Source organism: Macrotis lagotis, chromosome 5, assembly GCF_037893015.1.
Source record: "Macrotis lagotis isolate mMagLag1 chromosome 5, bilby.v1.9.chrom.fasta, whole genome shotgun sequence".
In the NCBI taxonomy this organism is placed as follows: domain Eukaryota; kingdom Metazoa; phylum Chordata; class Mammalia; order Peramelemorphia; family Peramelidae; genus Macrotis; species Macrotis lagotis.
The window spans coordinates 68,263,409-68,286,984 of NC_133662.1; the positions used below are offsets into that span (position 1 = coordinate 68,263,409).

At 36.0% G+C, this 23,576-nt stretch overlaps 1 long non-coding RNA gene and 1 pseudogene across 1 annotated transcript in view; both read right to left on the reverse strand.

Moving 5' to 3' along the window:
* The window catches only part of LOC141489748 (uncharacterized), a 164,545-nt gene that overhangs the window by 62,254 nt on the left and 78,715 nt on the right, over window positions 1-23,576 (reverse strand). Inside the window, exon 2 of the long non-coding RNA XR_012468977.1 lies at window positions 15,689-15,792. This is a non-coding gene — a long non-coding RNA (uncharacterized LOC141489748). The remainder of the gene's footprint in view (window positions 1-15,688; window positions 15,793-23,576) is intronic.
* On the reverse strand, window positions 10,794-11,472 carry LOC141487774 (KICSTOR complex protein ITFG2 pseudogene; annotated as a pseudogene).

Sequence of the window (23,576 nt, forward strand, 5' to 3'; positions counted from 1 at the left end):
CATAGTAAGGGAAAAAATGACTGAAATTCATAAGCACAAACCTGTCACTGAAGGAATATTTTATGCATAATTTGGTTAGATCTGTTTATGCAGATGAATCCCACTTACAGTGAACTAGGAAGTTTAACACAGAAATGCAAACTTCTGCTTCTAGATCTGGTCAAGAGACACCCAACTCTCCAGTCCTTAACAACTTATTGTATCCAGATTTGCGTCCCTTTAAAGATGAAAGAGAAAGGGTTAACAAGGAAACAATGGATAGATTAGAAAAAGAAGTCACAGAATTAGCGGAGAAATGCAATAAGTTGACTAAGCTTTTAATAGATCAAAAGCCAGTTAAGAGCATTATGAACAAACTCATAGACAGCCCGAATGAGTTCAAGAAATAATTAATTAGTTCAGAAACTAAGGAATTCAGCTTATCACCTCTTAAAAGTGGGGCCTATTTCAGACACTACAAAAGAGAAAACCTCACAGACTTGGGAATAATGATGCCTGTCTTAGAAGACATTCAAGTGGATCCTAATACTGGACAACAAGCTAGAATCAGAAGACATAATGTGGTCCCTATTAGTCAAATAAAAGAGGTAAAGAAAGCAGTTAAAGAATATGTGGTGAAATCACCGTATGTACATTTGCAGTTAAAAAATCAGGAAACTTATGTTCTTATACCAAATGATTAGAAGGTAGTAATCAGGGCTTGTCTAACACCTGGTGAAACAGTAGCATGGATGTCAGAATTTACTGCAGGAATGTAGCAAGTTCATTAAATCCAGATATTCCAATAAATGCTAACACATACTTTGAGCAAATGACAGGAACTGGACAGTATTTTACAGATGGTCAGCAGATCACCTATACTCTGGAAACTTTATGAAAGATTTGCAAAATGTGCAAGAGGCTCAGGGTAGACTCCTTGTATCTGGAGAAAGTAAAAAACCCTTTGCCACTATAATACAAAAACCTGATGAACCTTTTGCTGACTTTGTGGCCAGAATGCAGGATGTTGTAGCTAAGAGTACGGGGACATCCCAGGTACAGACACTCTATTGAAACAATTGATAGGAAATAATTGCAATACAGATTGTAAAAAAGCCTTAACAGGGAGCAGACAGGATGACTCATGGGAAGAGATGATTCAAAAATGTTCTAGCATAGGTTCTGCAGCATATGCAGCCAAAATCATGGCTCAAGTTATGTCTAGGAGTTTTAATAAAAGTAGCATAAAATGTTTCAAGTGTGGGATTGGATATATGAAGAAAGACTGCCACAATAAAGGACAGACCACACCCTGTCCTAAATGTAAAAAGCCAGGACATTGGGCAAGTGAATGCTGTTTAAACTCAATGTTGGGCCACATCTCATTGGCCCAGGGAAACAAATGGGGAATGTTGGGGTAGAAATGGAAGTGAATCAAGAGACAAAGGAATTAAGACAGAACTATCAGGAGTTAACCTCTCACAGGGAACAATTTAATTGGTCTACATTCCTGAGAGAATTATTTAATCAGGGCCAATACTACAGTTCTTTTACCCATACAAGAAATTCTAACAGATAATGAGTATTTAATGATAAATGCTCCAAGTACAGACTATACTGGCTTCCATGTTTAAGTAGCTATATTAAAAGTAAATGAGATTTTTGGTTTTTAATCCCTTACAAAATCATATAGAAATTGATGATAACTTTAAAGGGATGCTAGACACTGGTACTGATAAAACTGTTTTCCTATTAGCATTTGGCCTCATAATTGGCCTCTGGAGACTACAGATAATCAGTTTTGGGATGTAGGTGGATTACAGGACACTCAGATATCAAAATATTATGTAGATTGAGAACTTGAAGATAAACAAGGTAAAATTAGACCTTATGTGGTACAAAGGCTTCCCATGATTTTATGGGGAAAGGACTTGCTCACACAAGTGGGACTCATAGTCTCGAAGGATTTTTCATAGGGACCATTGGAAAAGGAACAAAAAGAACAATTGATGCCCCCTAAGATAAAATGGAAATCAGATGAGAATATTTGGATAGATCAATGACCCCTTAGTTCAGAAAAAAATACAGTTTCTAGAACAAATTATTAAAGAACAGCTTGAGAATGGGCATATAGAGGAAAGTACCAGCCCATGGAATTCTCCAGTCTTTGCTATTAAAAAGAAATCAGAAAAATGGAGGATGCTTACTGATCTCAGGGTTGTAAACAATTCTATGGAATCAGTGGGAGCTTACCAACCTGGACTCCCCTGTGCCAACATGATTCCAAAAAATTGGCCTTTATGGGTAATTGATATTAAAGATTGTTTTTATTCTATACACATACAAGCAGAGGATGCTGTTAGATTTGCCTTCTCTATATCCTTTGTTAATTTAAATTTACCCATGAAATGGTTTCAGTTGCAGGTATTGCCACAAGGGATGAAGAATAGCCCTACAATGTGTCAATATTTTGTGGGCAAGATATTACAACCTAGGGGTAGCTAGGTGGCACAGTGGTTAGAGGACTGGCCCTGGAGTCAGGAGTATCTTAGTTCAAATCCGGTCTCAAACACTTAATAATTACTTAGCTGTGTGGCCTTGGGCAAGCCATTTAACCCCATTTGCCTTGCAAAATCTAAAAAGCAAAGATATTACAGCCCATCCGAAATACTTTCAAGGATATTATTATTCTCCAATATATGGATGATATGCTAGCATCTAATCATAATGTTAATCTTTTAGAGAAAGCTTTACAGGAGTTAGAAAAGGTTTTAGCATGTTAAAACCTCAAGGTAGCTCCTAAAAAAATCCAGAGACATCCACCCATTAATTATCTGGGACAATTGATCAATCCTACACAAATAAATATTACACCCCCACATTTAGACATAAGTAAAGTAAATACATTACATACATTACAAAAACTACTAAGAGAAATACAATGGATAAGACTAAAAATCCATTTGCCTTTTGGTACCTTAAAAACCCTTATATGAAATGTTAAAGAGTGATCCAGCTTTAAATTCACCAAAAGAATGGACTCCTGAGGCTGTTCAAGCCATTTATCAGTTCACTGAAACCCTGAAAAACACTTATACCATAAAGATTGACCACATTCCATTTGATATTACTATACTTAGTACTCCTTATAGAATACTGGTGTTATTCTTCAAGGGACAGGAATTGCTGAATGGATATATAAGAGTTTAAACCAAGAAAAATCATTGGTTATATATGCCACTATGATAGCTCAGCTCATACATACAGGTAATTCCCAAGTATTATTGCAAATTAGTGGAAGAACACCTAATAACACCTACTCACCATGTTCATTAGATATTATAAATGAATTTATTATGGAAGATTCTTTTTGGAAAATAGTTGGTAATAATAAATTTTTTACTGGGATCCTATTGTTAATAAAGTCATTATTTCAGATGTGGCCTTGGGATGAATCAAAGATAGTGAAAACAGAACCTGTACAAGGTTATAATGCTTATACTGATGCCACAAAGAAACATAGAGCCTTTATTTATTGTCCAGCATTGAAATTGTTAAAAATCATAGAAACTGCTTTTGATTCTATTCAAAAGAATGAACTCTATGCTACTATTTTTGCTACTTCCAACCCCCATCCCATCAATTTGATCATAGACAGTCAATATGTATCAGGTATCATAGCCCAAATAGAAATTGCATTTATTAAACAAAGTGATGAAGTTATGTTACAGTTGCTTCATGATTTAAAGTCTTCAATTAGGGCACAATCTGATCCTATGTTTTGCATGCAGGTTTTTTCACACCCAGGGCTGCCTGGTCCCCTTGTTGAAGGCAATAATATGGCTGATAAACTGTTGGTAGGTGCAGTGGGGGGAGGCCTGTGGAGCTCATGAACAGTTTCACCTCTCTGCACAGTCCCTTATACTTTTATGTCACACTTCCAAAGAAGAAACCAGACAGATTGTAAAATGGTGTGTTCAGTGTGTCCCCTTTTCAACCTTCTGATCAGTCTCTGATCCCTAGGAACCTTAGGAGTACCTTCCCTAATGAATTATGGCAATGAATGTTACTCATGAGCCCTCTTTTGGCAGACAGAAGTATGTTCATGTAATGGTGAATACCTTTTCTTCATTATTATGGCCACACCACTGTCTGGGGAATCAGTTAAGGATGTCATTAATCACTTAATATCCTTTTATTCCATCCATGGCATCCCTGCTTCTATTAAGACTGATAATGTTCCAGCCTATGTTTCTCAGTCTTTCAAGTCCTTTTTAAAGGAATTTCGTGAGATGCAACGTAACACAAATTCCTTACAATCCCTGAAGTCAGGCTATAGTGGAATATGCCAATAGGACCCTAAAGACCTTTCTTCAAAAACAAAAGAAAGTGGAGTTTGGGAGTAAAAACTAAGATAAGAATAGACATGGCATGTTATACATATAATCACCTGACCTTTAATAAAGACCATGTTACCCCTGACATGAAATATCACTGCTCTCCCTTAACAAATAATTGTACCAAAGAACATAAACAAATTGTACAACTGAGGCACAATGAACAGGTTATGTGGAAAAATCATGACGGAATTTGGAAAGGCCCAACAAGGTACTAACAAAAGGGCCAGGTTTTCTTTGTGTTTCTATAGATGAAGGAACTGAATGCTGAATTCCTCAATGGAATGCACGGACTGTTTTTGAAGGGACAAAGATGCAAAATACAGCAGAGATGATCACATAGAAGGGGAAAAGGAAAACACAAGCCCACTATGCAAAAAATACTTTTGGGGTCAATGGGACATTTTGTAATGTCACTGGACAAAGATTCTATTCTCCTTATACTATGGGATATAGATACTTTAATCCAGAGTTATATCCACACATGATTAAATATAGTACACAGCAAGCTACTTGCTTCAATGACTATGTGTCATGGCACAATGACTCACTTCCTAATGGAACAATTTATCATGGATTCCCTGCTCCATTTTACCTTACAAGGTGGGGAAGACTTTGGGGGAAGGATGGAAAATAGCTATAGTTATGGGATGGAACAAGATCACATGGAGGGATACATTCAACAGGACTACCTCAACAGATGTACTGATGGGAAGGGCTTGTTTGGGGGATAACTATGCATTTATGTCTGAATCTCAAGTAAACATAACTAGGATTGACAATTATTATAATGTATCATGCATGAATTGTACTGTATCAGAATGTGTAGGTAGAAAAGTCAAAGGAACAATATTCACATTAACTAGACCAAGATCTGTTTATGATACCTGTAAAAGCCCAGGGTTGGAATCAAAGTAGGGCTGATCAAGTATTTTCAGAAATAGAAGAAAGAATATCTCACTATCCTATATTCATCAGAGAGAAAAGGTGTATTTCATGTGTTATCTTAGGAATATCTGAATTTATATCTCTTATTGCTTCATCACTTTCCTTAGCAACCTCTGTAAGTACTGTAAGAAACAAAATAGCACAGACTCAATTTTTAGAAGAATTAGCTAAGAATGTTTCTTTGGGATTTAAAAAACAGTGAATTATAGATGAAGAATTTTATAAGTCTATCAAACACTAAGGGATATTATCAAAAATGTTGGGAATAAAGTAGACATGATAGAATATAAGGCTAGTTTAACATGTGATTTTCGATATTCCTCATTTTGTTTGACAAAATTACAATATAATGAGTCACATCATTCATGGGACAGGATTAAGAATGACCTGAAAGGGATTATAGATAATGGTAATATTTCTATGCAAATTGAAGATTTATATGACTTAGCTCAAAAAATTAATGATGCTTCTAAAAATGATCTTTTGCCTGATAAGACTGCTCAAAAAATCATTGATTATTTTAGTCATTTATCCTTTCCTTCTTGGGGACAGCATGCTCTGTGCACAATCAGATCAACTATCTGAGCCATTATTATGGTTTTTTTTTATCTTGTCATTCCTTGCTTAATTTGCTATTTCTGTTATACGCTCCAACATTGATCATACAAAGTCACATATTTGGCAAAAATAAAGAAGGGGAAATGTTAGCGATCCTTGAGGACCACAGCTGTGAGATAACAAAGACAAAGATCTCCAAGACCCTCTTGTGCCTCTGTTATTTCATAATACTGCTGGCTCGAAATCTCAGGCCATCTTTATTCTCCTACTTTTGTGTTTGCCCAAGAAGCGGCTCATCCTGTGATAAAAGTATATATACCTTAACTGTAAAGATAAGGAAGTAAACCAAGAATTTGGACAAACAGCTTTATGATCTTTTTGTATGATTGGCTCCTGTTGATTAACTCACCAAGATATGTTTGTGCTGTCCACGGACATTGGCAAAATATATAAAGGTTAAGGATACTGAGTAAAGTGGTCTTTTGTTCCTACTAAAAGAGGCTCCTGTCTCTCATCCTTTCACTGTAGTTGAGAACAAGTTCTTTGCTGGTCAAAAAACTCAAGGTAGTTGGTGCACCATTTCATGTCAGAACTACAGTCAGGATCACACAGGATTCAGCAGTATTCACATTAAGGACTCATAGGGCTTAGAATATAATATTCCAGAAGGCAAAAGAGCTTGGAATGCAAACAAGAATCAACCACCCAACAAAACTGAACATCCTCTTCCAGGGAAAAAGATGGACTTTCAATGAAACAGGGGAATTTCAAATGTTCCTGTTGAAATGGCCAGAACTTAACAGAAAGTTTGCTATTCAAGTACAGGACTCAGGTGAAGAATAGAGGGTAGACAAGAAGGATGAATTATGGGGGGATTTAATGATGATGAATTGCATGTATTCCTGCACGGGAAGAACATACTAATAATACTCATATGAACCTTCTCATTTATTGGAGGAGTTAAAAGGACCTTTTATACTCAAGACACAGAGAGACCCAAATTTGAAGGTATACTATATTTTGAAAATGGAGTCAATGGGCAAAAAGTAAATGTACTGGAAGAAAGGAAAGGAGAGGTAGAATAGAGTAAGATATTTCATATAAAAAAAGTCAAGAAATAGATTTTGCAGTGGTATGGAAGTAGGGAAGGTGAGGGAGATTGAGAGAGCTTTCAGTCTCATCGGAAATGACTGAGAAAGGAAACAACATATACATATAATAGGTCAAATATATCTAGAAGAAAAAGGAGAAGAAAGAGGATGGGAGAAAGGGGACAAGAGAAGGGAGGGCGTAGGTAGGGGATAGAGAAGAGGGTAGATCATGGGAGATAATAGTCAGATATAACACATTTTCTTTTATTACTTTTTGCAAGGTGGTGGGATTGGATGGCCTGATGGGAAACACAGGGATGGGTGGATGCTGGGTCTCTAGTGTGGGATATAGGCTTGGGGCCTCTTGGCTCCAGGGCTGGTGCTCTGTCAGCTGTACCACTCGACTATCCCACAACACACTTTTGATGAGAGACAGGGTGAAAGGAAAAAGAAAATATAATAATTGGTAGTGGGGAGAAATGGATGGAGGGAATTACAATCAACAACAGCAACTGGAAAAACAGGGAAACAACTTCTCTGATGGACTTAAGATAAAGACTGTGATCTACCCCAGAGACAGAGCTGATGGTGTCAGAACACAGTCTGAGAACATTTTTTTTTCTCTTTCACTTTATTCCTCATGAGTTTTTTTTTATTTTTTTGGGGGTTTGGGGGATTACATTTACTCTTATAGCAAGAATATTTTTAGTAATGTGTAAATTAATACAAATGCAAATTACATACAAAAACAATTCAAATACGAAATGTCAGGATTACACAGAATTTAGCAGCAATCACATGAAGGGCTCATAGTGCTTGGAATATAATATTCCAGAAGGTAAAAGAGCTTGGAATGCAACCAAGAATCAACCACCCAGCAAAACTGAGGGAAAGGTGGACCTTAACTGGGAATTTCAGTGTTCCTGTTGAAATGACCAGAGCTGAGCAGAAAGTGGGATCTTCAAGGACAGGGCCCAGGTGAAGCATAGAGAGGGTAGATGAGAAGGGTAAATTATGATGAATTTAATAATGTATAGTTGCATGTATTCCTACATGGAAAAATGATACTGATAATATTCATGTGAACTTTCTCACTTAATAGAGCAGTTAGAAGGAACATGTATAGACAAGACACAGGAGAGAGCTGAATGTGAAGGTATAATATAGTGTAAAACTGGAGTCAATGGGTGAAAAGGGAATGTACTGGGAGAAAGGTAAAGAAGAGGTTGTATGAGCTAGATTTTTCAAGTATAAGAATCATGAAAAAGCTTTTGGAATGGAGTGGATCGGGAGGGGAAGGTGAGGAGGAATGAGAGAGCCTTCATTCTCATCAGAAATGGTTGAGAGAGTAAATAACATGCACAATTAATAGGGTATAGAAATCTAGAAGAAAAAAAGAAAGAAAGGGAATGGGAGACAGCACAGTGGAAGGGGAGAGGGGATGTAGGTGATAGAAGAGAGGGTAGTTCATGGGAGAGGGTGGTCAGATACAGCTCATTTTCTTTTGTACTTTATACAAAGTGGTGGGATTCGGTGGGCTGTCCCAAACAATGGGGTGGTTGCTGGGGCTCTGGGGTGGGTTGTAGGCATGGGGCCTCCTGGCCCTAAGGTCAGTATCTGTTCATTGCAACATTTGGCTGCCCCACAGCACACTTTTGAAGAGGGATAGGGTGAAAGGAGAGAGAAAATGTAGTAAATGGTAATGGGGAGGAATGGATGGAGGTAATTAAAATCAGCAACAGCAAATGTAGAAAAACATGGAAGTAATTTCTCTGATGGACTTATTATAAAGAATGTGACCAACCCCAGAGACAGAACTGATAGTATCTGAACAGAGATGAAGCACATTTTTTTTCTCTCACTTTATTTCTCTTGAGGGTTTTTTATTTTTGTGGGGGGGAATTATGTTTACTCTTACAAGAAGATTATTTTAGTAATGTGTAAATAAATTAAAATATAAATTTAAAAAAACAATATTTTGCCATAATAAAATCCTGAGCAGTTTTAACATCCCAGAGAGCTGCAAATGCCTTTGCTTTTTCAGAGACCTTAAGTCTTCTGTCTTCAATCTCTAAATCTTTTATAATCAGCAACACTCCAATTTCAAAATTAGATATCTATTCTCAATAATATTCATTTGAAACACTTATTCTATCACCTGATTTCAACAGAGTAAAAAAATACAACAAAAAGGGCATTCCAGAACTCCCTAGTCAAAGAGAAAATATTAAAAGCAGCCAGAATGAAACAATTCAAATATCATGGAGCTACAGTATAATTTCAGGTAGTATAAAACCCCATAGTTAAGCATTTCAGGAAGTGTAGAATTTTATAATGAGGCACAATGATCTTTCCAATGCCCCTTAAAACTTATGAATCACTGAAATGAATCCAGTCAATCAAAAGGAATTTATTAAGTGGATAAGACTAGCTGGTCTCTGAGGTTCCTTCCATCTCTAAGATCCAATGAACCCGGTTCTTCTAGGAGTCAGGTCAAAAGATTTTTTCTGTACTGGTTTCCCTTTTCTGCCATAAATATGCTGTCTCTTTCCTTCTGTGCTGCAAAACTCTTTCTTGGCAACCAACAACCAATTCCTATAGAAGGCCCTGGTACTCTGGCACTCCAGCACCTTCACCAAAGTGGTAGACTCCATTCACTCAAGCAACATATTCCAATAGATGTAAATCTTCTGGTTGAAGGTCACATACACTAGGCAGGGACTGTTCTGACCTTCTTTGCAGGTATATAGGCCTATGTAGGAAAGCACAGATATTCTCATACACCTGGAAGCAGGTTACAGTTTGGTTTTAATCAAATTTTTATGTCTGGATTATGCTCAAAGGGCAACAAAAATGTGCATTCCCTTTGACCCAGCAATACCACTAATGTGTCTATACCCTGAAGAGATGATAAAAATAAGTAAAAACATCACATGTACAAAAATATTTATAGCAACCCTGTTTGTGGTGGCAAAAAAATGGAAATTAAGTGAATGCCCTTCAATTGGGGAATGGCTTAACAAACTGTGGTCTATGTATGTCATGGAACACAATTGTTCTATTAGAAACCAGGAGGGATGGGAATTCAGGGAAGCCTGGAAGGAATTGCATGAACTATTCCTGAGTGAGATGAGCAGAACCAGAAAAACATTGTACACTCTAACAGTAACATGGGGGTGATTATCAACCTTGATGGAGTTGCTCATCCCTTCAGTGCAACAAGCAGGAACAATTATGAACTATCTGCAATGGAGAATTCCATTCATCTTCAGAGAAAGAATTATGGACTTTGACCAAAGACCAAAGATTATTACCATCAAATTAGACAAAAAACATTATATTATTATGTAATTTTACTATCTCATACTTTATTTTTTTTTCCTTAAGGATATGATTTCTCTGTCATCACATTCAACTGAGATCAATGTATAACATGGAACCAATGTAAACACTAACAGAATGGCTTCGGTGCAGGGTAGGGGGAGGGAAGCAAAAATGGGGGGGATTGTAAAACTCAAAATAAACTCTTTCTTTAAAAAAAGATGTATGTCTGTCCATCCCAAGCACACACCTCTACTTCCTAACTTCTATTGACTGTAATATTTAATTTTTCTAGGGCAAAAAGTTTATGATCCACCTGAACCAACCACAGCAGCTTATCTGCTCCATCCATGAACTTTAGAGTTCTGTCAAGGATGCAGAAGGCAAAGAGACTTGGGCCACTATTTTCATTGCTTTGGTCAAGGCTAATATTGCCAAAGAGATGGATACAGTCATTCTTATCATGACTATGTCCAAATGTTTGGTGCAGGTTGGTATACTAGAGAGCAGCAGTGGTCTCTCTTTTACTCTCTTCAGGAAGAGGGAAAGGTTCCTTGGTCCAGGTACTCGGTAGAATGCTTTGTAAACATAACCTGATTGGAATATCATCAGCTCCCTGAGGCCCCAGAGTTACTGACAGATTGTCTGCCTATCTCTCTCTAGTAGCCATTTCTTAAGTAAAATCATTTGTCCAGTTCCATGTTCCATGCTATCACTGACTTCCTCCCATCAGAACACCTTCACCATATGATCTGTGTGGTCTACCACCATCTCACAATCAGTATCACTGATCAGCATGACTTTGGTGTTGGTGGGGATGTGCTGCTTGAACACTAGTCAATGCTACTTGCCTATTGGCATCTCATGGCATCCAGAGGTATCTGGCATCTTAGCAGGCATTGGGGTCAAACAGGTAAAACCAGTTCTCAGCACTAACTGCCATAATCAAGATCTTTCCCTTGTTACATATATCTCCTACCCAATTCAAGTAAGCATTCCCTGTCAGGAACAGGTGATCCATGGTCAGGTGTCATCATTCTTGTAAAATGACAGTTTCCAGCAATGTCTTCCACCACCAACACACTCAACACATGGTTTTCTCTATTGCCAAGGCAAATTGTATGTGGAAAACTGTCCTTCATTCTCAAAGATAACCATGACATGAAAGGTGATGTCATGACAAGCACATGAATTGGATTTGAATGAGGGGATAGCTCTGGGTTCACTGGCCAGATTTTAATTTTGCTGACTGGTTTAATTTTAAGAAAATGGTGAGCATAAAAGATCATACTAATAACAAAAATTTGAAATCATATAGTTATGACAACAGATGCAAAAAGCTTTTTAGAAAATACTGCATCCGGGGCGGCTAGGTGACACAGTGGATAAACCACTGGCCCTGGAGTCAGGAGAACCTGGGTTCAAATTCGGTCCCAAACACTTAACAATTACCTAGCTGTGTGGCCTTGAGCAAGCCACTTAACCCCATGTGCCTTGCAAAAAAAAATACTGCATCCAATCCTAGGACTCTAGAGAACCTAGAAACAAATACATTTTTATTTAAAATAATAAGTATTTAAATAAAGTTATAAGCAAGCATCATATGCATTTGGAATAAGCTTGATGTGTTACCACTAAGATTAAAGGGGAAACAAGAATGTCCATTATCAACACTATTATTCAATGCTGTGTTAGAAATGTTAGCTTTAGCAATAAGAAAAGAAAAAGAAAGTGAAGGAATTAGAAGAAGCAATGAATAAAACTATGTGTCTTTGCAGATGATATGATGGTATATTCAGAAAATCCTAGAGAATCAACTAAAAATTTACTTGAAGCAATTAATGGTTTTAGTAAAGTTGCAGAATAGAAAATAAACCCACATAATTCATCAGCATTTCAATACTTTCCCAACAAAGTCCAGTAGTAAGAGACAAAAAAGAAAAATTTTATTCAAAATGACTATAAGACAACTTAAATTATTTGGGAGTTGACCTGTCAAGACAAATTCAACAACTATATAAACACAATTACACTTTTCACTCAAATAAATTCAGATCTAAAAAACTGGAAATAAATCAGTTGCTCATGGTTTATATTAGCCAAGCTTATATAAATGAATGAAAATTTAACTAAATTAACATATTTATTCAGTACCAAACTTGTCAAATATATTGTATCTATCTAAAATTATTTTATAGATCTTAAAAATTATAACAGTTTATCTGAAAGAACAAAAAGTCAAAAATAACAAGAGAATTAATGAAAAAATGCAAAAAAATGTGGCCTAGTCATATCAGATCTAAAACTATAATATAAAGCAGCACCTATCAAAACTATTTGGTATTAGCTAAAAAATAGAGTGGTGGATCAGTGGAATGGGTTACTTTCAAAAGACAGTAGTAAATAACTGCACAAATCTACTGTTTGAAAAATCCAAAGACTTCAGGTTCTGGGTTAAGAAGTCAATATTTGACAAAAACTGCTGGGAAAACTCCAAAATATGAGGGCAAAAACTAGGCATAGTCAAAAATTTCAAACCCTACATGAAAAAGGTCAAAATGTACACATGATTTAGGCATAAAGGTGATATTATAAGCCAATTATAAGAAAAAGAATTTATTTATCTATCAGATCTATGTAGTGAAGGAGAATTTATGTCCTAAAAAGAGATAGAAAACATTATGAAATGCAAATTTGGCAATTTTGATCAAATTAAGTTAAAGTATTTGCCAAACAAAAGCAATATTACCAAGATTACAAGACAACCAGAAATATGTGAAAAACTTTTACAAATAGTGTGTCTAATAAAGGCCTCATTTATAAAATATATATAGATAACAGATTTAAATTCATGGGAAAACAATTCATTCCACAATTTAAAAAATGGTCAAAGGAGATAAACAGGTTGTTTTCAGATGAAAAAATTAAAGGAACCTATAATACTATGAAAAAAATTTTCTGTCACTATTAATTAGAAAAATGGAAGCTAAAACAACTGTGAGGTACCACCTACACCTATCACATTGGTTGATATGACAGAAAAGGAAATGATAAATGTGGAAGGGGATGAGGGGGAAACCAGGACACTATTGTATTGTTGTGTAAACTGATCTAACCATTTCAGAGAAAAATTTAGAACTATACAAAAAGGGCAATAAAACTGTACATACCCTTTGATCCAACAATAGCAATTTTAAGTTTATATCCCAAAGAAATTACAAAAATAAATTAAAACTCACATTGACAAGAATGTTCATAACAGTTATTTGAGTGGAGGCAAAAAATTAGAAATTGAGGGGATGTCTAATACCAGGTGAATGACTAAACAAGCTGTGACATATGAACCTAATGAATATTATTGCTCTATAACAAACACTATTGGAAGACTTACTGATGCTGAGTGAAGTAAACAGAATCAAAAGAACATTGTACATCTTAAAAGTATTATTGTGCAGTGATCAACTACTCAGCAAATACAGTGATCAAGGATAGAAAATACTATCTATATCTAGAACAAGAACTACAGAATCTGAATACAGACCAAAGCATAATATTTTCACATTTTAAAAATTTATTTTTTGCCTTTTCTTTTACAAAAGTTTTCTTTTCTTTTTTTGTCCTGAATCTTCTCTTTCAGCATTAAAAGTATGGAAATTTGGGTAATAGGGTTCTACATGTATAACATGTAAAAGATTACTTGCTATCCTAGGTTGTAAGAAGAGAAAGGTGAGAGGGAAAAATGTTTCAATGAATGTTGAAAATTATCATTACATATAAGTATAAAAATAAATAATTAACAAAGAATTTTCAAAAAGACTTGTAGGAAAGTCTTTTTTTATGAAGAGAAAGTCCAGGAGAAGTTCAATACAGGAATCAGGTGTAGCTTTCAACTCTATCTTAGAATCATAAGTGTGAGGTTGGCAACCAGGTCATAATAGTTCTTTTGTGACCACCAGAATGTCTTTGTCCAAAGTCAAAATAACTTCCTTGAGATGTGGTATATTTATGACCAAAATGATATGCTACTGATTCTTCTATTTGATAGTGTTCTTGTCATAAAAGCAATGTAGAACTTGTAAAATTCAAATACTTTAGAGATATATTCCTATTATCATCACCTTTTCCAGAGTTGGATACTGTTTCAAGAAACACAAATCCTCTGCATTCTAGATCTTTAAATCCTTAAAAATCTTCAAGTTCAGTGTTTGTTAACCTATCTTTTGTAAAGGACTGCTTCCAAAGAAGCCTACCAACTCCCCTTCAGAATCCTGTATTTGATATACTATATCCATTAAAATACATAGATTTCAGGGGCAGCTAGGTGGCGCAGTGGATAGAGCACTGGCCTTGGAGTCAGGAGTACCTGAGTTCAAATCCAGCCTCAGACACTTAATAATTACCTAGCTGTATGGCCACTTAACCCCATTGCCTTGCAAAAACTAAAAATAATAAAATAATAAAAAAGACAGATTTCAAAGGAAATCATCCATGAGAACTATAATATTACAGTTTAAATTAATTCCTTGGCTTTAACCCTATTTGCCTTGCAAAAAAAACCTAAAAAAAAAAATTAATTCCTTGGGACTTCCACCTGAGATGGCAGAGGGAAGCCAGGTACTGTTTTTAACTCTCCTGACTTTCCCTCAGAACTAACATGAATCAAGCCTCTTAATTTATTTTGGATGCACAGAATCCAGAGAAGAACCAAGGAGAACATCACACAGCAAGGTTTGTTAACAGAGAGTATGAGGGAGCTGCGGGTAGACAGCAGAGACCCAGAAAAAGAGCAATGGGGTGAGACTGGGGAACTGAACTGAGAACAGCAAATGAAGCATGTGTGTGTGTGTGTGTGTGTGTGTGTGTGTGGTGGTCTGGAGAGTCCAAACATCTATCTGATCAGCTCAGCTGGTCTGGAAGACCCAGGATGCAAACCCCTATGTTTTCACCAGAGTCCCTGTGTTTCAAGCTGAGTCCCCCTCCACCATAGATTTTCTCCAGAAAAATACAGTTAACAACCCCCCAGATGTTTGTACCTTACCACAAGACTCAAATGTGATTCCTAGATACCTTCACCCCATCAGATTGTGGATTAAGTAAATTAACTATCTAGTTCCAGGGCCTAGCCCACATTCTTCAAGGGCAGCCCAGATCCTGCTGTCTCCACCACCTCCCAAGGCCTAGGGAGTAGGTCACTAATCAACATCACAGACAATCCAGAGAAAACTTCTGTCATCCCTTACAAGTTGCCCACTGGGTAACCTGCTTAAGTGGAGCAAGGTCTCTAGGGATCCTATCACCAAGGTTGTGAACCAGCCCCTCCCTGAACACAAGACCCTAGAGAAGGGGCCCAAAGTGAAGAAAGGCCAGTGAAAAGCAGGGTATATTGAATTTTACCTTGAAGTCAAGAAACCTAACTCAGAGAGGACTGGAGCTTCAGAGGAGATTATGAATTGGTCTTCAGCCCAAAAAATCTTCTTAGATCAGAAAGTAGCTTAAACCTCAAATGGAAAAATTGGGAAAAGAAATGAAAGAGAAAATTAATACCTTACAACAAGAAAATAAATTCTTTGAAAATACAATTGAATAAGTACAAAAAGAAAATAATTCTCTCCAAAACACATTTGAACAAATGGAAAAAGACAAAAATTCCATCAAAAATAGAACTGATCAATGGGAAAAAGAGATGCAAATTATAAATGAAGAAAACTCTTCCTTAAAAAATGGAATCTGTAGAAGCTCATAACCTCATGGGACAACAGGAATCTATTAAAATAAAAAAATGAAAAAGTAGAAGAAAATATAAAACTTCTCATTAGCAAAACAATAGACCTGGAAAATAGATCCAGGAGACATAATTTAAGAATCATAGGACTTTTTGAAAACTTTGAAGAGAAAAAAAAAAAAACATGGGCTCCATATTTCAGGATATGTTGAAGGACAATTGCCATTATATCCTAGAACCAGAGGGCAGAATACATCAATTCCCGCCTGAAAGGGGTCCCAAAATCAAAACACCAAGGAATATTGTGACCAAACTCCAGAACTATCAGATAAAGGAAAAATCCTTCAAGTGGAAAGAAGGAAACAATTCAAATAACAAGGAGTCAGGATTACATGATCTGGATACATCAACATTAAGGAATAGAAGGGCCTTGAATATGATATTCTGGAGGGCAAGGGAGCTTGAAATGCAACTAAGAATTTACTATCCAGAAAAACTGAGCCTTCTCTTCCAGGCAAAATGAAGGACACTTAACAAAATAGGAGACTTTCAAATTTTCCTTAAGAAAAAACTAGAGCTAAATAGAAAATGTGTTCTTCAAACAAGAGACTCAAGAGATACATGGAATGGTAAAAAGGGGAAAAGACAAAAAAACTGTTATCCAATAAGATGATACTGGTTATATCTGCCCTCCTCACCTGGCAGAAAGATTCTCATAATTCTTGAGAATTATAGAGAGAATTTGCTTAGCCAGAAACAATGGACACTCATGAATTGTCTGTGACTCTGATGGAATGATTTTAAAATATCTCCTTATAAAGGGGGGGGGGGGATAGTAAAGAGATGTGAGGAAGGAGGATATTGAATTGGGAAAATTACATTGCATGAAGAGGTGCAAAGGACTTTTTGCAATAGAGGGGAAGAAGAGAGGAGGTGAGAACTACCTGAATCTTACTTTCATCAGATTTGGCTCAAAGAAGGATTAACACAAACATACACACTAAGTTTCTAAACTTATCTTATCTTTCAAGTATTAAAAGGGGAATGGGATCAGCTAGGTGTTGCAGTGGATAGAGCAATGGCCCTGGAGTCAGGAGTACCTGAGTTCAAATCCAGCCACAGGCACTTAATAATTACATAGCTTTGTGGCCTTGGGCAAGCCACTTTAACCCCATTGCCTTGCAAAAAAAAAAAAAAACTAAAAAAGGGGGGGATAGGAGGGGGGAGGAAAAGAGGAATTGACAGAAGGAAGGGAAGGAAGAAGAGGCAAAGGGAAAGAGGAAAGGGAAAAGGAGGGCCATTGAATAGAACACACTGAAGGAGGTGGTATTCAGAAAGAAAATACTGGGGAGTCAGGATAAGGTGAAAAAAGTGGGAAAATTCAAAGAGAAGGAAGATAGCATGGAGGGCAAGAAAAAGTTAGTAATTATATCTTTGAATATGAAGAAGGCATGGAGGTCAAGAAAGAGTTAGTAATTATAACTTTGAATATAATGGGATGAACTCTCCTATAAAATGGAAGTGAGGGATTAAAAACTAAAATCATACAATATGTTGCTTACAAAAACCACATTTAAGCAGAGAGATGCATACAGAGTAAGGTAAAAGTCTGGAGCACAATATGTTATGCTTCAGTTGAAGTGAAAAAGGCAGGGATAGGCAAAGCAAAGCAGCTGCAAAAAAAAGATCTCTTTGAAAGAGATAAGGATGGAAATTGGATCTTCCTAAAAGGTACCACAGAGAATGAAGTGTTTTCAAAACAATGTATACACCAAGCATGATAGCATCCAAATTCTTAGAGTAGAAACTGAATGAGTTATGAGACATAGGTAGCAAAACTCTACTGGTAGGAAACCTCAATCTCCATTTCTCAAAATTAGATAAATCTAACCATAAAATAAACAAGAAGGAAGTTAAAGAAGTAAATTGAGTGTAAGAATACTTAGACATGGTAAACCTTTGCAGAAAACTGAATGAAGATAGAAAGGAATATACCTTTTTATTGGCAGTACATGGTACCTACCCAGAAATTGATCATGTACTATGACATAAAAACCTCACAATCAAACGCAGAAAGGCAGAAATAGTGAATACATCCTTTCCCCACCATAATGCAATAGAAATCATATAGACAATAATGGGCTATGGAGAGATAGACATAAAACGAATTAGAAATTAAATAACTTTATTTTAAAGAATGAGTGGATCAAACAGCAAATCATAGAAAGAATTAATGATTTCATCCAGGATGATGATGGCAATAACAAGACAACATAACAAAATTTATGGGATACAGTCAAAGCAGTTATTAGGTTATATGTTATATGTCTAAATACTTAGATGAATAAAATAGAGAAGGAGGAAATCAATGAATTAAGCATGCAAATGAACAACGTTAAAGAACAAATAAGCAACCCCCAAATAAATACCAAATTAGAAATTCTAAAAATTAAAGGAGAAATTAATAAAATGAAAGTAAGAAAGTTATTGAACTAATGAATAAAACCCAGAGTTGGTTTTATGAAAAATGCAATAAAATAGATAAATCTTTGGTTAATTTGTTTAAAAAAGAAAGAAAAAGATCCAATTACTAGTATCAAAAATGAAAGAACTAAACTCACCACCAATGGGGAAAGGATTAAAGTTAAAAATTGGAATTAGTTGCCCATCTGTATGCCAATGAATTTGATAATGTAAGTGAAATAGATGAATATTTACAAAAATATAAATAGCCCATGATTAAACAAAGAGGAAATTAAATATCTAAATAACTCTCTCAGAAAAAGAAATTAAACAAGCCATCAAGAACTCCCTAAGAAAAGCTCTCCAGGGCCAGAAGAATTCATAAGTGTTTTCAAACATTCAAAGAACAATTATTTCCAATTCTATATAAATTACTTGGAAAAATAGGTAAAGACAGAACTCTGCCTAATTCCTTCTATGACACCAATATGTTGTTGATACTTAAACCAGGAAGAATCAAAAGTAAGAAAAATTTATAGACCAATTTTCCTAGTGAATATGGATGCAAAAATTTTAAATAAAATATTAATAATGTGATTACAGCATCTTAACACTAGGATAATATACTATGCCAGAGCAGGATTTGTTCCAGGAATGCAAGGTAGGTTAAATATTAGGAAAACTGCCAGTATAATTAATTACATCAATAACAAACCTAACAGAAATAATAAGATTATCTTAATATATACTGAAAAGGAGACAGTAAGAAAAAATTAATTGTTCCTTAAAATGATAAACAGTATCTATTTGAAACTATCAACAAGCATCATATGCAATGGGAATAAGCTAGAGGCATTCCCAATAAAATCAAGGGTGAAACAAGGATGCCTATTACCACCACTGCTATTAAATATTGTATTAGAAATGTTAGCTTCAGCAATGAGAAGAAAAAGAAATTGAAGAAATTAGAATTGGAAAGGAAGAAACAAAACTCTCACTCTTTGCAAATGATATGATAGTCTGCCTAGAGAACTCTAAAACATCATCTAAAAAACTACTGCAACTTTAGCAGAGTCACAAGATATTAAATAAACCCACATTAAATCCTCAGCACTTTTATATATTACTAGCAGGATACAGTAGCAAGAGTAAAAAAGATAAATCCCATTTGTAATAACTTCAGACATAAAAAATTTGTGAGTTTACCCACCATGGCAGATGCAGAAACTCTATAAAAAGAACTATAAAAAACTTTTTTACACAAATAAAATCAGATCTAAATAACAAGGCAATCATCAACTGCATATGGATAAGCCAGACTAATATAAGAAAAATAACCAAGGGCTAGTAAAACGAGTGAAGAAAAGCAGTAGTTGAAGCCATATAAGGACACAATACAAGACCCAAAAAGAAAAAAACAATAAAGAAAAAGAAATTTACAGGTTAAAACCATTGATATACAAATACTCCAAACTTAGGCAATGAATGAGAAGTCATTAATTCAAAGTAGAAAATTTGGTCTCATATATCCCTGGGCTGCATGGGTCCCTGGGGAGCAGAGTAATTTCCAGATCTCTTAGTCAAGTGCCAAGGACAATTCGGAAGGTCAATGGGGAAACTATGTCACCCCCGAGTGAGGGCAAAACCCAGTCCAGCCCAGGCTTCACCATAGCACCAGTCCTGGTCACCACTGCAGAGCCCCCCAGCAGCTGCTTCCATAGGGCTCAACTCAGGGATGGTAAGAGGGTCAGGGAGAGTGCAGAGATCTCTCCACTATTCTTAGTGGAAGACTGTGGCTCTGCCCATACTCAAATGTAGGACACAGTCTGCCATAGAGGAGCAGGAACTCTCCTTACAGCTCCAGGGCAGAGAGGAGTGCTTGTGGTCATCCACAGAGCAGGGCACAGACCAGGAGAGCTGTTACATTCTCTCCTAGGTTTGGAGGAATGGAGGTCCCTGCAAGGGGGCGGGGGCGGGGGGAGAAACATGCCTGAAAAACAGTTGCAAAACCCTCAAGAGCTTAGGAAGTGCATCATCCACCTGGGAAGTAGAGTTAACAGAGTTGACTGGGGTTGGCAGCAAACAACAGAAGAAAAAGAATCTGACCATAGATAATTACTTTGTTCCAGTGGAGGATAAAAGCAAACACTTAGAAGATGACAAAGTGGGGTGGCTAGGTGGCACAGTGGATAAAGCACCAGCCCTGGAGTCAGGAGTACCTGAGTTCAAATCCAGTCTTAGACACTTAATAATTACCTAGCTGTGTGGCCTTGGGCAAGCCGCTTAACCCCATTTGCCTTTAAAAAAAATCTAAAAAAAAAAGATGACAAAGTCAAAACTTCTGCATCCAAAGGCTCCAAGAAAAATATGAATAAACTATAGAAGAGGTCAAAAAAGATTTTGAAAATCAAGTAAGGGAGGTAGAGGAAAATTTTGGAAGAGCAATGAAAGCAATGTGGGAAAATCATGAAAACCAAATCAGTAGCTTGGTGAAGGAGATACAAAAAAATACTGAAGAAAATAATATCTTAAAAACCAGTTCAGGTCACATGGAAAAAAGTGGTAGAAAAGGTCAATGAGGAGAATGACATAAAAAGCAGAATTGGGGTGCAGCTAGGTGGTACAGTGTATAGAGTCCTAGAATCCTGGTCCTGGAGTCAGTGGGACCTGAATTCAAACCTGGCCTTAGACACTTAATAATTACCTAGCTGTGTGATCTTGGACAAATCACTTGACCCCATTGTCTTGTAAAAAAAGTCAAAAACAAACAAACAAAAAACTAGAATTGGTCAGACGGAAAAGGATATAGGAAAAGTTCTCTGAAGAAAATAATTCCTTCAAATGTACAATGGAGCTAAAGGAAGCTGCTGACTTTGTGAGAAATCAAGAAACAATAAAACAAAAACAAAAGAATGAAAAACTAGCTGAAAATGTGAAATATCTCATTGGAAAAACAAGTGACCTGGGAAAAAGTTCCAAGAGAGACAATTTAAAATTATTGGGCTATCTGAAAATCAAGATGAAAAAAATAATCTAAACTTTATTTTAAAAGAAATTCCCCAGGACAATTGCCCTGATATCCTAGAAGTAGAGGATAAAATAGAAATTGAGGGAATACACTGATCACTTCCTGAAAGAGATCCCAAAATAAGAATTCCCAGGAATATTATAGTTAAATTCCAGAACTTCCAAGCTAAGGAGAAAATATTACAATTAGTCAGAAAGAAATAATTCCAATATTGTGGAGTTACCATCAGGATTACACAGGATTTTGCAGTGTCTGCAGTAATGGTTCATAGTACTTGGAATATGGTATTCTGGATGGCAAAAGAGTGTGGATTACAACAGAGAATCAACTAGCCTGTAAAACTGATCATATCCTCTCAGGGGAAAAAATGGAAATTCGGTGCAATAGGGGATTTTCAAACTTTCCTGTTGAAACTATCAGAGCCCAACAGAAAGTTTAATCTTCAAGTACAAGACTTAGATGGAGCATAGAGAGGGTGGCCAGGAAAGGCAAATTATGAGGAATTTAATCATGTTGATTTCCTGCAAGAGAAGATGATACTAATAACTCCTATGAACCTTCTCGTTTATTAGGGGAGTTAGAAGGAGTATATATAGACAAGGCACAAAAGGGAGATGTTTATGAAGGTATAATATATTATAAAGATCGAGTTAATGGATAAGAAAGGAATGCATTGGGAGAAAGGGAAATGAGAGATAGAATGGGTTAAGATATTTAATGCAAAAGAGGCAAGGAAAATGTTTTTACAATGGAATGAAATAGGTGAAATAAAGAGGAATGAGTGAGCCTTCATTCTTATCAGAAGTGGCTCAGAGAGGAAATAACATACACTCTTTATAGGTTAGAGGAATCTATCTTACCCTAGAGGGGAAAAAGGAGAAGGAAGGATTAGGAGAAAGGTGACAGGGGGAGAGGAGGATGAGTGTAGGTGCTAGAAAAGAGGGAAGATCATGGGATAGGGTAGTCAGATAGAACACACTTTTGCAGAAGGATAGAGTGAAAGGAGAGAGAGAGAGAATAGAACAAATGGTGGTGGGGAGTAATAGGATGGAGGGAAATACAGCTAGCAATAGCAACTGTAGGGAAAAAAATAATTTCTCTGATGATAAAGAATTTGATCCATCAAAAAGACAGAGCTGATAATATTTGGATACTGAAATACACTGTTTTTCCTCTCACTTTATTTTTCTTCAGGTTTCTCTATCTTTCTGGGAGTTGTGTTTACTTTTACAACAAAATTGTTATAGTAATGCAATAATTAATTAATTAATTTAATTCAAAGTAGTAGTATAAATAAAACAGCAATAAGGGGAAAGCAATAAGGATGGAGAAATGATTAAAGAACTGATACAGATGTATCATATGGAAACTGTGAGGGGAATTTAATTAGTAAAACATCTGCAAGAGTTTTCATCTCTATCAAGAGAATTAAAGTGGTCTTTCTATGTGCCAGACCTTGGAAATAGGAAGACAACTACATATCAAAATTGAAAAACTATCCCTTTCTTTTGACAAATGCAAAATTGTAAGCTCTAACAATTGTATGTTGTATCAGTAAAAATCACTTTTCTAAAAATTTTCCTATCACTTGTTTTGTTGATGGGATTATTTTGTTTTAACAGAAGTTGGCAATTATTCAATAATTTTCCATGGAACATAAACCTGAGGAGTTTGACAGGATAATAAATTTAATTCAATTGACATTGGAATATTTGTTTTGTTTATCAAAATGATTTATAGTATCTAGGAATGATTAAATACAATAATATCACACAATCCACTGGGATTCATACTAATAAGCTGGCAGTTGGTTCTGGGGCTTGAGTTATTAAGGTACCCATGACACAGAATGACTATAATAACACTCCAGAGAACTCCAGTTCTATTATCCTAAGGGGATTCCCAAAAAGTAGAGGTCCTGCATCACTAAAGGAAAATCAAATGATGCAAGTGTTTGGCAAGTATTTTAAGAGACTGGTATCCAATAAATGTGATTGTTTACAGATACTTTAAATGCTACAACCAAAGGTAAAAGGAAAAGCATTACTTATACCCAAGAATACAGTAAG